Source organism: Hydra vulgaris, chromosome 02, assembly GCF_038396675.1.
Source record: "Hydra vulgaris chromosome 02, alternate assembly HydraT2T_AEP".
In the NCBI taxonomy this organism is placed as follows: domain Eukaryota; kingdom Metazoa; phylum Cnidaria; class Hydrozoa; order Anthoathecata; family Hydridae; genus Hydra; species Hydra vulgaris.
The window spans coordinates 69,260,152-69,278,511 of record NC_088921.1 but is presented as its reverse complement, the minus strand read 5'-3'; the positions used below and the strand labels follow the sequence as shown (position 1 = coordinate 69,278,511).

Here is an 18,360-nt window from a genome sequence, read left to right as displayed (position 1 = left end):
AGCAATTTAGTATGTGAGAAATAGGGACGCGCCGAACGTTTGGCAAAACCAAACGTTCGAATGTTTTGCCGAACGTTCGGTTTGGCCGAACCTTAGCAAATGTTCGGCCAATAATGCAAATTTAGAATTCATCGTACATTTATCTAAATATAAATAAAATTTAACTCGTACCATAGCTACGGTTTAAATGGACAAAGTTTTTATTTAAAAAAGCGTACCAGTTGAACATAGAAGGACATAAGATTTTATAAATGTATTTCAATACAGTTTTGGTTTAAATTTTATTATGTATTTTTAATACAGAATAAATTTAATCTGACCAAATGGAATAACAGATCTAACAAAACTATATAAAAATAATTGTAAAATAAATATCCCTGCATCAATTGAGTATTATTTTAGTTCATCACAAAAGTCTAATATTATAAAATCACCATTTGATAATCTTAAAATAACAAATAGGAATTTAAACGAAAAAGATATTTTATTGAACTTAAGTTTGGTAAACGTGATGCCTATTGTTGCTGTGGTAAAATAAATTTCTCTACAGAGAAAGTTTCTTACAAGCTTGCTACTCAAATGGTTTAACTGATAAAAAATATTTGAAAGAAACAAACTTTGTGAAAAACATTATTATGGAGTTCCATAATAACGCTCCAATTAAGTTTTTTGTTATTATTGTATAATTGTATTATGTAATAGTAATAACAATCACAAATCAATAATTTTAGAAATATAAAATGTCAAAAACATAAAAATCAATTATCACTTGTTGCCCTCAAGTTATAATGTATAAACATTAATTTTTCACCACTTTCTGGTGATATTCTGTTTCTACTTGGTTCATAAATGTTGCCACCTGTACTAAAAAACCTTTCACTTTCAACAGAAGAAGGTGGTGAAAGGTGAAACAGAAGAAGGTGGTGAAAGAAACCTTTGAGCTATCTTCTTTAAACTTTTTAAAGAGTTTTCACAATTTTTCCACCATAAAAGAGGACTTTCTTTTTCCATAACAAGCGGGAGTTTTGAATACTATTCAATCTCCATGTTGATCATTTGCACATTAGATTGTGATCTTTTAAACCTTTTGCTATCTTTAAAAATTGAAAAATTGGAATCACATTTATTTATGTTGTCAGTTTGGAAACATTTATTAAATTTTGAATACGCTGGTTTCACAAACACTTCATTTGTGTCACTTACTGTGGGTTCTTCACAATCAGAATCAGAGGATTCAAGTTCTAAATTATCTTGCTGCATTTCTTGCATCTACTCATTTAGCCAATTTTTTATTACATTTTCATCTTCCTTTTGATACATTAATTTACATCTAGGGTCACAAAAAGTGGAAAGACATAAATACTTATCATGTAAAAATATACTCAGTTTTTTGTCTACTGACTCTTTCTATTGTTCAACTAAAGTATTTATACTTAAAAAAGCCTCACAAACTAATGCTTGATTAAAAAATACTTTAAGAGCCATAATCGAAGGAATAACATCTGATAAAAATGCCTCACGTTTGCTGAGATTAACGGTTAAAGTTTTAAATAGTTATAAAATATGAAAAACTTTGTGATTGGGTAGCATGATCAGCTGTTTAAGTTTCCGAAGGAACTCTTTAATCAAGCATCCTTTCAATCATATTGTAGGAACTATTCCAACTTGCAGTAACATCTTGTATTAACCTATTCTTATTTCTACTAAGTTGTTCTTGAATTGCTTCTAATTTTGCTGCTGCTGTTGGTGAATGGTGAAAATGTGTTGCCAGACGTCTGCAACAAACTAAAATTTCTTTCACAGATTGTTGCGACAAAATTGAGTCATAACTGTATTGTATTTATAAAACATGGAATTGACTTAAAACCACTGTCTAACGCCAGCTACCATATTGGCAGCATTTTCTTGTAAAACAATGTGAATTTTTGTGTGTGGAATTTCAAAACTTAGCAAAACTTTATGTAAATACTCACTTACATTTTTTCCTGTGTGACTTTCGGGAAAATATATAACTCTAAGTACTGCTCTCTTTTGGGAAAATTCATTATTGAGCCAGTGTGCTGTCATGCTTATGCTGTCCAAATATCAGTTGTAAGGGAGATATAAATGGCAGAAGATATATTACTCTTGATTGAATTAAACAGATTACCATATATTTGTGGAACAATATTTTCACTAAAGCAACTCCTACTGGGTATTTGTTAATTAGGGCATATCTCTTCAATTAGTTTTCTAAAACCAAGATCTTCTACAATTGTGTTTGGTTGAGTATCCAATGCCACCATTTCTCCAATGCGATTGTGAATTTTGATTGCTCTTTGGTCATTAATATTCCACAACCTTTTTTTATTATTACTTTCTACTAATGTTAATTGTTTTTTTATTTTCGAATCACTTGATGTAGAAACAGTCGATGTTTCAATAATTTTTTTTATTAGACTTTTTTTCAGCCAATACATACTCAACAAGGTGCTTTTTTTTAAATGACGCCTAATCACACAAGTGGTAAAAGTCTTTGGACAATTCCCACCTCTTGCGAGTATTGCTTTGCATAGTAGGCAGATACAAAAACGAATGTCTTTCTTAGAAACTTCAAAGTATTTTCACACAGTACTTTTAAAAGACATTTTTTCAGAAGACATTGTTTTTTACAAGATTAAAATTTTTTTTTTAAATTATAAAAAAGAAGTTCAACCAAAAACAAAGCATTTTAAATTTAAACTGTGTAAGTATATCTTAAAATATAACCACCATGTTTTTTACCCAATACGTTTTTGGTTATACATTTATTTATATTACCTAACTTTAATAATTGTATTAATTATTTTTTTCAAAAAATACCGTTAACTTTTTTATTTACACTGCCAATAAAAATTTTAACATTTATTTTCTTTACACCACAAACAATTATCCAATAAAAAATTAACTTTTCAAAGTTACTTTATAATTTTTCAGAAAAAATTTATAAACCTTTACTAATATTTTAACAACTTTTAATAACAAAATAAAATGTTAAATGTTTAATAACACAATTTTTCAAAACTAATGTTTTTTTTTTCAAAATTAGTAAAGGTTCAGTTGCCGAATCGTTCAGTGTTCGGTAAAATTTCATGGCCGAACGTTCGGACTCGGTGTTCGGCCAAAAACCGGGTTCTGCCCATCCTAGTGAGAAGCGATCTTTTTTTTCAATTATATCTTTTCATTTAATTTCCAATTATTTTTATTTAATCTATATAATTTCCAATTATTCTTAAAGCATGCTTTTATTTACTTGAAAGAATATTTTACTTACGTTGGTACTACACCAGACACCTTTGCATAATTTAGGTAGCAATGAGTAAAGGAAAAATAAATATATATATCTTTTTTTTTTTAGATTATAATTTGTCGTTTAATAAACATAACAGTTTCCATAAATTTACAATTAAGTTAATGGCCGGAGCAAGAAGAAGGCATTGATTTACCTTATCGTCGAGCACCGCATTACAATTTATAATTTTAACAAAGTTGTTTCAAGAATATATAGTATGAAAGAAAAATTAAATGAATGTTTACAAAAATTATACAAAAAGTAAAGTAAGATATCGTTTAATTTTTATTATCATAAATAGATTGGGTTAAAGTAAAAGTGAATATATAATATTTTTATATATATATATATATATATATATATATATATATATATATATATATATATATATATATATATATATATATATATACACACACAAAAATAAAAAGCGAGAAAATGTGATTTTTGAGATAATTATCAAAATGAAAAATTAATTAACATATAATGTGGTGTTCCACAGGGTCCTATTCTAGGCCCACTTTTGTTTTTAGTTTGTATAAATGATTTGAATAAAGCTTATGAGTATCATATTTGCGGACGATACTTATTTATTCCTGTAAAACAGTGACATTATGAGCTTTTTTCAAATATGAATAAAGAACTCAATCACATCTCCAACTGGTTTAAGTGCAACAAGTTAACTTTAACTATTGATAAAACAAAATGGATTCTTTTCCACTCCCTCGCAAAAAAGCGTTTTTTACCAAATAATTTACCTAAACTTTTTATTGATAAAATTGAAGTAAAAAAAGAGTCGGTCACAAGATTTTTAGGCATTATCATTGATGAAAATATTACAAGGAAGTATCATATTGACTTTATTTCTACTAAATTGGCCAAAAGTATTGGAATTCTATATAAAGTCAGATACTATTTAAGTAAACAAAATTTAATTAAACTCTACTATTCATTTATTCATAGCTATATAAATTATGCAAATATTGTTTGGGGAAGTACCTCTAAAAGTAAGTTATGAAATATTTACAATCGTCAGAAACACGCAATGCGTTTAATACGTTCTGAAAATCGTTTTTAAAGCACTTAACGTTTACGAACTCAATGTCTATAATATTTTATGTTTTATGTTTTATTGTAAAAGTGAACAACCATTGCCCATTTTTAAAGATTTTTTTACCCATGAAATCATTAAAAAATATACTTTACGAAATAACAATTTATTAATCGAACCCTTTTGTCAAAGTTTAATCAATTTTCCATAAACTATCGAGCACCGTACTTATGGAAAAAAATTGTTGTTCTTAATTATGATTTGTCGATTTCGTTTTCCATTTTTAAAACTGAATTAAAAAACTATATTCTTTCTACTGGAAATATATATAAATATTTTTGAAATGTAAAATTATTTTGACTGTAAATAATTCGTTAAATTATTTCAGTCTTTGTTTATTCGACATTGTTAATGGTTATTAAATCAATTGTATTTTTATTTTATTATATATACACGTTTAATATATTTTATATGGTTCTGGTGACAAGATCTTTTAAATCTTCTTTCAGATACTAAGTTTATATATTGTTATATGGTTACACTACAATTAATAATCGTAAACTAAAAAAAGAAAAAAATTTTCTAACTTTTAAATTAAACAAGCAAGAAATCCAGCTATTATTGGTTCTGCTATATAATGAACAATAAGATAAATAAAATTTATTTTTCAAAAAATAAAATTGAAAAAGAAAATGCAACAAACTGTTTACAAAAAAATCTGTTATAAGACATAAACATATATAAAAATGAGATCATTTGATTATTAAACAAAGACACAAATAGTTGCCATAAGACTTCTATCAATTTCAGGCATCTAGGACATCATTTTTATTATTATTTTCTTTCTTTTCTTTTTAAAATGAAGATTTATTTTTGCCTGAAAGTTTTAAGGCAATAGGATTTTTTTTTTCTTAATGCCTGAGCACCTAAGAAAGCTATTGCGAAATTATCTGCATGATTTGTTTTAAAAAAAAGGCAGTGAAAGAACAATTGGCAGAGTATTTTAATTGCATAAGTTTTATTAGGCTGTAGCTTTTAGCTATTTCCTGAGTATTTAAAAAAATTTTGAAAGGTTTCTGAAGTCTGACACTTTAGTTTAAAAAAAAATTGAACAATGACTATAATGATGTAATTAATGAATTATAACTTCTCGAATAGTTTTACTCATCGCCAGCGCTAGAGAGGACGTATGGAGGACACTATCCTCTCCCCAATAATGTTTTATATGTCACTCTACCCCAGCATTTATATCTTTGATAGGTAAAAAAACAAGTTATACCAACAATGGAAGTTTGTGGATACCATATCAAATTAATCAAAAGTTTGATAATTGTCCATGAGAACATATCTAAAAATGTCTTGTATGTAGAAATGAGTTCAAATAACATTTTTATCAAGTATCTTTTTATTGTGATCTTTTTATTGTAAAACGAAATCAGTTTTTAAAAATTCAGAAAAACTCTTGTTCTAACTTTTTAAGGTTTTACGTTTTTTTTTAATTTTATAGATTAAACTCCTAAAAACCGGCTGCGTTATTATTCATTGTTTTGCTTAGTGGTCCGTTTTTCCTCACTTTTCCGAACATCTCTGTAGTTTTCTAAACAAACAAAAAAATAAATTAAGGTTCTTGAATTATACTTGAATAATTTTTCCGTTCACTTTTAAGGAAAGTAAGCACTTTGTTTTATATATATAAATATATAAATATATAATATATATATATATATATATATATATATATATATATATATATATATATATATATATATATATATATATATATATATATATATATATATATATCAGTATATATATATTGATGCGTTATTATTTCTTTTATTAAAAGTATTTGAATAAATTTATCTGATTATAACTAAAGTAGGATTGTCCGGATAAAAATTTAAGATTAATACAAATTTCTTTTGTTTGTTCTGTTTTGAAAAGATTTTGTTTTAACAAATACAAAACATTTTAAAAGATATAAAAAAAGAAAATGAAACAAGTATTTTGAAGTTAACAGGCAGAAGTTTTTAAGTAAGGGAATTTATTTTCTATCATATATTATTTCCTCAAAGTAACACACACAAAAACAGAGAAAAACATCTAAGATTGAACAAAATAAGTTGCTAATATTTTGTTTTGTGAATTAAGTGTTTATAATCTGTCACCATGATGTATAAATATATATATATATATATATATATATATATATATATATATATATATATATATATATATATATATATATATATATGTATGTATGTATGTATGTATGTATAAATATATATGTTTGTGTGTGTGTTTGTATGTATGTATGTGTATGCGCGCGTGTGTTGGAGTGTGCATTTGTGTGCGTGTGTGGGTGGATTTTTAAAGTATTTTAAGAGAATAATAAAACAATTTTTAATTAACTGAAGTTTTTGCGTTATGAATAAATATTACATATAAAAATCTGTTAAATGTATGTTTTTGTAAAAACAGGAGTTATGATTTTTAAATTACGAATTGCTATTTTAAAAAGAAAATCTGTGTTAAAAAAGCCAGTAAAATTGCATTTTAAGATAAACTGTCAAATTTATTAGAAATATTGTTTTATATATTATAAAGTAACATTTACAATATAAATGTTATAATTAACTCCAAAGAGATATTATGTAAAATTTCTTCAAAACATTTTCCTCTTAAAGAATTTGTATTTTGTTTTATAAACCATTGAAATGGCTGCAAATGAATCCTAATTAAGGAAATTATAATAAAACGTAACTTATTATTTGGATTTTTTTTTCGGATAAATAAAGATGAAAACAAACCAAATAAAATTATGTAAAAAAAAAAATTATAGTATAACATTGCAATCGAGCTAAATTTCAAATTTTAAATAAATCGTTATAGAATCAATTCAAAAACGACCAAAAAAAATTGAATTATCGTTCATAATCAAATTTGCGCATTCCAACACTGTTGCCTAAAGAGAACGCCAAGTTTTATATCGTGTCACTCCAATGAAACCTTTTATTCAGGAGTATTAAACTTGTAACTAAGTGCTAGGAGTGCTAATTGGGACAAAAGGATAAAATAAAGAGTTTTTCTCTTTTTTTCTGTTTTTTTGTTTTTGTAGTTTTTTTTTTGTTTTGTAATTTTTCTTTTAGAAGTCCGGACGGTCTTAACACTAAATTAAACCCTTCTTCCATTAAAAGTAGCTACAGAGTCGCTCTCGATGTAGAGTATCTTTTACATGTTTAAATCTATTTGATATAGGTTTAAATTTAGAATGAAACTTTCATATTGTTCAGCAAACTGACTGTAAACTGTTTAGAAAACTTGTATGATAGGAATCTTTAGTAAAAGTGGGAATCTTGGGTAGAAGGGAATCTTGGGTAAAAGGGAATCTTGGGGAGAGTGGAAGAAGTTTTTAATTAAACTAATTCTAACTTATACTCAGTTGCAACAGTTTGAAATAAATAATCAGTTTGAAATAAATAATCCGTTTGAAATAAATGATCAGTTTGAAATAAATAATCAGTTTGAAATAAATAATCAGTTTAAAATAAAAATCTTTTTCTATTTTAAAGTCTTTCATAAGCTGAGCTATAGTTCTGAGTTGAGAAAACGGAGATGTAAAGTGCGTTAAAAGATTCTTTTCTATCTACCCAAGACAATTCGCTAATCAGTGTAGAGAGATTTTTTTTTAAATTTAAACCTAGATGGAATAGATTTTAACATCTAGAAGAGTATAATCTGCAGCTTTTAATGGTAAAGTTTAATTTAGTGTTAACTTTATCGTGCGACTCTAGTGCAGGACTCTAGTCTAGTCCTGACTCTTTTGCGTTGAAATTTTTGCGTGCAGGATAAAATATTATTTGATTTGTGTTGGTTTATTTATCATATATACATTAATATTGTAAGTATTTTAAAATGTTTTTGTTATTTTAAGCTGTTTAAATTATTTGAAATTTATTTATTAATATTTTGTTGTATTTTTTTTGTATTTATATTTATTTATTTTATTATTTTATATTATAATTTTGTTATTTATATATTTTATTTCATATTCTTTTTTTTTTTAATAAGCATCTAAAATGCTTAAATGGGCTTAGGTCCCCTCATTTTTACTTTTTACCCTATTTGTGACTCTTTATATTTTTTTCCGATTTTATAAACACACATTTTTTTCATTTTGCCTTTTTGCCCCATTATGACTCTTAGCACCTTATATAGATTTAAAAAAAACTCTTTTCTATTATTACAAGACAAATAGCCTTAAATAAATAAGGTTTTATTTGAGTGATACAACATAAAACCTGGTGGTCTTTTTGGCCAGTGATTGGTAATAAAAGACCCAAAAAAAGTTATAATCAAATTACTAGCAATGTTAAATTAATTAAATTATTTTTTATATATATTATTCAACTCGTCTTTTTATAAAGTTTTTGAAAAAAAAAAAAAAGTTTGATAATTGCTCTAACAAGCAAGTTATTCAAGTTTTAGTAAAAAAATTTCCGTAATGAACTATTTCTACGAATAAGCCCGATAAATTTTTTTTGATATTTCATGTTAGAGGAAATTCCTAACATTGTCAATTATAATATTGCATTTGTGAATAAATTATTTTTAAACTCAGTTTAAAAGTAATTAACATTTATGTCTAGTTTCTTATTTGTGGAGTTGTGGAAATTAATATTTTCCACAACTGAGAAACTGGATAAATGGTGTTAAAGGCTAAGCGAGAAAATTTGCCTGTTTTTTCTCCGCAAAACTAATGCTGTTGAAATCAATACAAACTTTTAAATTTCTATTCTAATTTCTTTTTTAGTGGAGTGCCTAATGGATTGCTAATAACAATATTATCTAAAACTGACTTTTTAGTTGGCGCCTTAAAAAGTGAATTTTCAGACAAAGAGGAGAGCAACGATTTGGACATCAAAGTAAACGTTAAATTTTTTTGTTTTCAATATATTTGTTAAACTACTTTTGTAGTTGCTAATAAACGCTGATGTAAAATCGCAGATTAACTGCAACACAATTGCACATCTAAAGTAAAAAATTAGTTTTAAAGCACAAAATTAAAAAGACATTTTAACAACGAAGTTTACGCCGCCATTTTTATGGTTTTGCAATTTGTTACAACAAAATGTGGGTTTTCAAAATCAATTGTCTAAATTTTGAAAGAAGTTCTGTTTTTGCAAACTCTATTTAAATCAATTTATATTTTAGTATTTTTTATATTAGGTTTTGACATATTGTCTTAATGTAAACAAGTTATTGAACTATTCTCGTATTTATTAATTAGGGCTACAAAAAAATTTTGAATTTGTTTTTAACGGTCAATTGTTCTGTGACTTTTTTAATCCATCTTCAATGGTCTTTTGTTCTGTGTCTGTTTTCAGTAGGGATGTACCGAAGCCAAGAATTTGCCGAAGTTGAAGCTTCTGCTGAAGCCACTTTGCCGAAACTGAAGCTTTTATATTTATACAGCTAAAATTTGCTATCTTGCGTATCTATCTAACTATCAACTATATTACTAATTTCAAAAAAACAATATTCCTACCCAGTTGCTAATAAACGCCGATGTAAAATCGCAGATCAACTGCATTTGGTCCTAAAAAGACGTCCATTAAACGTTTTTTGAACGTTATGAACGCCTTATGAATGTTCAAACTCTGTGTAGTTAAGGCGATTTATAAATTATTCGAGTTCTTTTATTTGGAATCAGCATAATTTTGTCAGTGTATTATGTACAAACAAGAGCTTTAGAAGCTATAATTTTTCTTGCTTCAAGTTTTTATAATATTTAAAGAAATTTGTTCTGCTCAACAGCGCGTTACCTTAATTTTAATGAAAAATTTTTTGAAAATGTGCCTTAATCCACCATATATCCTAGCTCTAATCTGTTCTAGTACATATTGGTTTAATATAATTGTTAAAACACAACATTTCTATCAATTTTCAAAATAAAATATTAGAAATACGACAAAGAAAAAGTTTATAATTAAGAAAAGTTGCCAATAAACGATCAGAACAGATGAGATTATTAAACTACGATGTTCATTTTACCAAAAAAAAAGTTTTTATTCAAAATGTTATTCAAATTTGGACAAGCGTGATTTTAAGAGGATTTTTTTTTAAAATAAGGAATCTTCTGTCTTGGTTTTTTCGCTACAAACATTTTAATTTTACGTTTTTTTTAGACCAAATGCCGGCTAAATAAATATATAGTATATATTGCATTACTACAATTACACTTATTTTAATGCACATATTTGATAATCACTTTGCGAACTATCAATCATGATTATTATAAAATACCCTTGCAAGGTTAAAGAGTTTTAGGCTTTAGCTTTACCTATTTTTATATATATATATATATATATATATATATATATATATATATATATATATATATATATATAATTTTTTTCTGAAAAAAATACAAAATTATAGTCATACAAAGGAAACAATACAGGAACCAATTGCATATAGACTTTTTAATTTAATTGCTAATTAGTAACTCATTACTTATTAGGTAAATTATACAAGGTATAATGTCTGTACTTGACACTGCAGTTCTTATTACTTATATTTATATATTGAATATTCTAATTTGAATTTTGAATCCATTGAACTTAAAATTTGGGCACTGTTTTTAAAGTTTGAAATTAGGATTTGAACTTTGAATTATATACAAAACTCTTTGCTAATTAATAATGGTGTTTAGTAATTACTACTTAGTGAATGAATAAATGTATATTTTAATTTTATAATGCAATTTATTCTCCATATTTATGCAAAAGCCTGTTTCTTTTAACTTCAAATTACAATTATAAAAAAGACACCTACGGGTTTCGCGCCCATTCAAGTGAAACTAAAACTGACTAAAGCAAAAACAAAATTAGATAAAGTTATAATAATGTGCGTCAACAAAATACAAATATATTAAACTTTAAAAATACTTTAGACACTTTTTTAAAACTTTTTTTTTTCTGATCAACCTTGACCAGCAGAATTCATTTTTTGAAGTCATAAAATAAATCCCTGCCAATGAACCTCTTTATTTTTTACGTTGAATAATAATACTGCATTTAATTTCTTTAAACTATCCAGACTAAAGCGTTAAATTTAATAAATAATATCCCAGTTGCTTAAACTTGTTGTTTCTCATTGTAGTGGGAAAGTCGTTCAATAGTTACACAACAAATTTGCTTTACAGTGGAAACTAGTGTAAGTGATGCAAATTAACGTCGGTTGTATGAATTTTATGCTGTAAAACAAAAGTCTCCTGATTGCCAATTTGCGCGTGTTTTTGAACCTCAAAAAGCGTATGTACAAAGCGTATGTTTATGAACCTCATTCTACCATTGTTTTAATTATATCTTAAGATTATACTTTCACATTGATAACATAATATCAAATTGATATTTGAAGAAAAAATATTACAAAAATTAAACACTACAATTAAAATCGTATTTCTGAATAAAAATTAATAATTAAAAAACTAAAGATCTATATGTAAAATAATTTTTTAAACTTAAAATTTTGTAAAACACCAAAATTAAACTATCTCCAAAAATAATTTAAAGAAATTATGAAATATAAGTAATCTAATTAGTAAATAAAATAAATGGAAAATTCTTCTTAGAAAATGATGCAATGAAAATTATTTTAAATTAGTTTGTAGTTGAAGGATCTTTTGATTTCAGTGCAGTAAAGTCGTTAAGTACAGCCTGTCAATACCTAAAAAACAAAATAAAAAATTACTACTGTCCTATCAATTTATCATACATGTTCTATTTTTATTCAATTTGTAAATTCTATTTCATAAATCTACACACACTGTAATTTGCATAGCTTGTTGAACCTTAACTCAATCTTAAACCAATAGAATAGTTTATTCTCAAATCAATATAATAACTTAACCTTAAACCAATAGAATTACTATATACACCTTAATTTATTAAAAAATAAATAAAAAGCATAACATTAAAAAAGGTGTTATTTAGGTGATATTGATATTTTTACAACAGGTAATATTTATAAAAACCAATAAAAATAAAATATTTTCATACTCTAAATATCTTTTTTATGAAAGTTATATGAAAGTATCTTGAAATAATATAAGTAAAATCCAAGTTTAAAAAATATATATTAATTAATTTGAACAAATATAATCTCTGAAATCAAGATATAATCAAAATGCAAAAGGATTTTCAGAAATAAATTGAAACCAAAAAATTTGTTGCTTGTACATTCTTTTTGATGTTTGCCAGCAAATATTTTTTTTAATAAAAAGCCATAAAACTGAGCAGCCTTGGTAGTCCTTATATATATTATAAATTCACAATACTTGAAGTAATCTTTTTGTGACATACAAATCCAGATTCTTTTTGGGACTCAGCATCCCTGCTTGGATCATTGTTTTACTTAGATAACCTTAACACAAACATCAAGGTTTTAATCTGATACCTTGTCTCAGATGTTTATCGAATCTGAAAAACAAACTACAAATTATTTTTGTTTTTGAACATACAACATATAAATGGATATTAATGAATATAAATACAAGAAACACAGTTTTTCAAAATACACACCAGCATTTGGTAAAAATAATAATTAATATAAACAATTATGAAGATCTAAAAATAAAAAGGTAAAACTTGGAACTTCAAAGACTTTCAAGCATTTTTTTTTTCTCACAAAGCCTACTTACATCAGCCAAATAAAATAAAAAGTAATATTTAGTGTGTTTAAATATCCATAATAGCACAATAATGTAGAATAAACATAAACTTACTTCATAAAATGATCTGATTGCATTTCTCAATTAAACACTGACAACACTGATGTGTAGCTAGCCACATGATGCAAGTTAAGATATTTGTAAACATTTTTCATACTGTTTTATATATATACTATTTATACTATTTATACCTACTAATATAAATATTATTTTTACGAAATATATTTTATCAACTATAAAATTTTATTTTTAAATTATTAAATGTAAAGTGACAAATAAATAAAAAATTGTATAACATTTGCATTTTAAAAATCAAGATAAAGTCTTAAAAATAGTTTTTTGCTTTTTTTAATGAAATAATAAAAAATATGCCTTTATAATGGCTGCCAATTTTCTGAAAGTTAGTCAAAAAGTCACATAGAAACATCAGAGATAAACTCATAATTATCTTTTACTTCATTTATAAAAAAATTCTGCAAATGGTCCTTAGGTCCATATTTAGTTAGAGATTTTAAAGTTAATTTATTATTTTAGGCTTTAAGACTTTTTGAAAATCAAAAATGTCAATTTTGACAAGAAAAAATAAGATATCTCAAGATATATTACTTTGCAAAATCTCTAGCTAAAAAGAAAGATATTAATGCAAGTATCAATTTCAAATGTAAAACTGTGTGAATAGAAGAGGTAACATAGTGGTTTATCGAGCATCTTTTTGTAGACTTATTTATTATGATTAAAATAATATGAAGAATGTGTAAAAATACATATATTCTTCCATGAACAAAAAATATAACTCATATTTCAACATATTAACACATTAAAACATTCAACTTTTGACCAATTAAGCAATTATACTCGGTTACTTAACTGCATATTTTAGTGTAGACTGAACCAAACGAAAAATATTCCAGTCTACACAACATTTTGTTTTAATAATTGCGCGAACAATTCGCGCTGAAAGATTTTTGTTCGAAAACTAACGCCGTGTAAAGTATTGAAAACTAAGGTTAAGTAATAATAATTACCAAAAAATAATTCGCCGAAGCCGATGATTTGGCAAACATGACATCTGGCTTCGGCCGAAGACAAAGCTTCGGCAAAAGCGCTAAAGACGAATTATCGGTACATCCCTACTTTTCCAACACTTAAAAGAGCGATTTCAAAAAACTTGAAGTAAATACAACTTTAACTGAAAACCTCTAAAAAAGGAAGTGTAGAACAATAAGTAAAAGTTTACTGATGACCATAGAAAATGTATTTGCAGATGACCACGTAAAGTTTATACACCGAGGTTGCGGGTCGTTAAGGCGAAAAGTTTAAAAGCGAAAAGATATTAAAACGAATTTTTCTTTGTTCTTTTTTTTTTTTTTAAATAAACGGCCTGATTTCTATCTTTGTTTAAAAACATTACATTAAAATTTTTTTTTGACAATTAAACAAATATTTTATCAGTAGTGTAGAGCCCTGCCAATCCAAATTTTTGATTTCGAATCTAATCTAATGAAATAACGAATTTCGAATCGAATCTCGAATCTGAATCTCGATTTAAAAACAAATTCTTTCACAAAACTTGTATTTATTTAAATTTCAACATAGTCAATTACTAGGCCAGTCAGGCCTATACCAACAAAAAAGCTAAGTCCTTGTTTGCTCTTGCCCAGATTAGTTTTTCACTATTGGCAGAAGTGAGCAACAGTCTTTTATTGCAAAGAATTTTACCACCAACTGAGTTAAATCGTTCGCTAGCATAATTAGATGATTGAATTGACAAACAATTTTTTTTTTTTATTTAACATTTTATTTTGTATTTATATATATTTTAATAAATATAACAGTTTCCATAAATTTACAATTAAGTTAATGGCCGGAGCAAGTAGAAGGCATTGATTAGCCTTATCGCCGAGCACCGCATTACAATTTATAATTTTTACAAAGTTGTTCAAGAATATATAGTATAAAAGAAAAATTAAATGAATGTTTACAAAAAATAAATCATAAATAGATTGGGTAAAAGTAAAAGTGAATAAAAAATAACTTTATATATATATATATATATATATATAAATATATATATATATATATATATATATATATATATATATATATATATATATATATATATATATATATATATATATATATATATATATATATATATATATATATATATATATATATATATATATATATATATATATATATGAAGACCACACGGGTAAAACCACAGATGTCCACTTTTTGAAAATTTCAAGTTTTATATATTTTTATGATATTTTAGTACTAAGCTATTTTAGTTTGAATATTCATAACAAAAAAACTATGTTTTAAGGTTCTACGGTCATTTAAAAAAAAGGGCAACTTTAAAACAACCACTGATGTCCAATGTTTACCGCGTAAAAAACACAGTTGTCCAAATTATTTATAACTAAACCAATAATAATAAAAGCGTAAGTCACATGACTAACTTTTATCCTTAAGAAAATTACGTCGGATAAAGTAAACAACATTACGTTCACAGAAAAACATTTAAAAAAAACTATATATATATGTTTATATATATATATATATATATACATATATATATATATGTATATATATATATATATATATATATATATATATATATATATATATATATATATATATATATATATATATATATATATATATATATATATATATAATAAGTTTTTTTTTATAATGACAAAAATTTTCTCTTGAATTATTTCAACTTTTGTTTTTATTCATAAAGTGTACCTTTTCTATCCTAACAAAGTAAAAAATCGACTCAATATACTGATTTTGACTATTGAACTATTGGTCTGATGATGCATGCTCTATGCAGCATGATTTTAAATTATTAATTATCTCAAATATAAAAGATATCAAGCTAATTTGCGATTTATGTGCTAGGCAAAGTATAAAATGAAAATTTTTAGATCGATTTTATTATCTAGTTCATAAAACTGAAAAGCTTGACAGCTTTACTATTTTACTACTAATTAGAACTCTGTTACATTCTGTATAGGCATGACACCTACAGAATGTGATAGAAACATGGCCATTGCAAATCAAAAGTGTCTGTCAGAAACACTATACGATCTCACAAAAAACTATAATAATTCAATATTATATACAAACATGATACAAGAAAAATTTCTGAAATTTGCAGAGTTTCAAAGCCAAACTTCTTGGTTGTTTGTTCATTTAAGACATGTTCACTTAAAGAAATTAAAAGATTAAAGGCTAGTTAAAATTGAATTATATGGAAAATTGGAAATATTTAATTTTATGTGTGTTATGATCCTTATGTTTAGATCAAAGATCAAATTGCCTGATAAACTGAAACAAGCATACATAGCTCTGTTGTCTCTTTTTTGTTAAAAATTTCCAAACTCATTAAACATTTTCCAACTGGGCAAAATAAGACATTTGATATTCTTTTTTCTTATTTTTGAAAAATTTATTTTATTTGTCTTTGAAATTAAAAAAACACATTTTTATTAACGGTGTGTTCACAATTGGTTTTTTGCATGGCTTATACAAACTTGATACAATGTGATGGTACAAAGACATCATGAAATTATTTATGATAAATAGATGAGGTTGGGGAAGAGAAAAGGCTGCAATGATATTTTGTATAAAGTTAAAAAGAAAAACTTTCATATATTTTTTTGTTTGAATTTTTTTAATGTAAATAAGGGGGGGGGGGGCAGCTTCATTACCCCATCACACACTTAGTACGTTGTGGTTGTATATTACAATGTGTTACCATCAACCTTTAAAAAAATAAGTGCTCTAAAAGGTTACAAGCTAACGTAGTTTATGAGTTGATGAATTTACAACGGTAAAACCACAGATGTCCAAAATGAGTGTCTTGTTTTCAAAAGAACACTGTCAATAAATAGTTTTTGTATTCAGCACAAAAATTGCATTTATATATTGTGTTAGGACTAAATAGTCATAAAAATATATTTTTAATTAAATATATTATTAATAAGCAGATATCTAATGTCACTAAACACTAAATTTCATTTTTCCCAAAATGAGAAAAATGTGACATCTGTGGTTTTACCCGTGTGGTCTTCATATATATATATATATATATATATATATATATATATATATATATATATATATATATATATATATATATATATATATATATATATATATATATATATATATATATATATATATATATATACACAAAAATAAAAAGCGAGAAAATGTGATTTTTGATAATGATTATTGTCAAAAAATTTTAACCTTTTTTAATGATTACAAGGAGTAATTACCTTGTTTTTCAGTTTTTAAAATATATATCTAATCTATTTTTAAAAGAAAGACTTATAATAATATAAATAAAAATCTGTGTTTAATAAAAACTGTTTTAAATCAGTTTTGAACTGATGTAAAGATTTTTTTTTTCCGGGACAATGTTTGGGAATCTTTTCCACAAAAGTGGTCCGCGATTCTGAATTGAATAAGAATTTTGTTTAGAATAAGATTTTGGTATAACAAAGTTGTTTGCGGAAAATCTTGTAGCATATTTATGGTGTATTTCTTTAAAATAAGTTTCAAATATTTTGGGGGACAGTCCGTATTTTGTTTTATACATGAACTGTAGAACAAGATGGATATTAAGTTTGAAAATATTCAGGACACCAATTATACATAAAAGAGGTTCACAAGGAATTGCTCTACCAGCTCCAAATATGATTCTAATAGCATGTTTTTGCTTGCAATTGAGTTTTTTTTAGCTTATCTATTTAATCTCTAGCAGTCTTTCTTAGCAAAGGCATCTTTTCTTCATGTGCTTTCCAAATGTCCAGTTTGGAGACTGAACCAAGTGAAAACACTGCAAACTGCTTATATTCTTTGGTTAGTTTATCAGCATTTTCTTCTTCAATAACATGGTTTTTTTCTTTCAGAATTTAAGCATTTGACAGAACTCTGTGAAGCAAGGAAGACTTTCCATCATGAGGTTGATTAGCTTGAGCTTGAACTTGAACAGAAATTGATTCTATTTTTTTCACTGCTTTTGTCTGCGCACATGCAAGGAAGACTTTCCAACAAGAGGTTGATTAGCTTGAGCTTGAACTTGAGCAGAAATTGGTTCTATTTTTTTCACTGCTTTTGTCTGTGCACATGCAGCTTCTAAGTGACGTCGAATTGTGGTCTGTGCAATATTGATTTCAGTTTGATCTAATGAAAAACGTGAGTTCAGATATGTGGTTGTAACATAAATTGCATTTGTCCGAT

General features: G+C 25.6%; 1 protein-coding gene across 2 annotated transcripts in view; it reads left to right on the top strand.

The window, feature by feature from the left end:
* The window catches only part of LOC136077136 (octopamine receptor beta-2R-like), a 55,914-nt gene that overhangs the window by 27,990 nt on the left and 9,564 nt on the right, over window positions 1-18,360 (top strand). Inside the window, exons 1-2 of one of the 2 annotated variants that reach the window (XM_065791807.1) lie at window positions 6,306-6,395; window positions 9,175-9,286. The gene's annotated coding sequence lies outside the window, so the exon portion shown is untranslated. Of the gene's footprint in view, window positions 1-6,305; window positions 6,396-9,174; window positions 9,287-18,360 lie in introns of those variants that run through there. The other variant, XM_065791808.1, reaches the window with a different exon arrangement.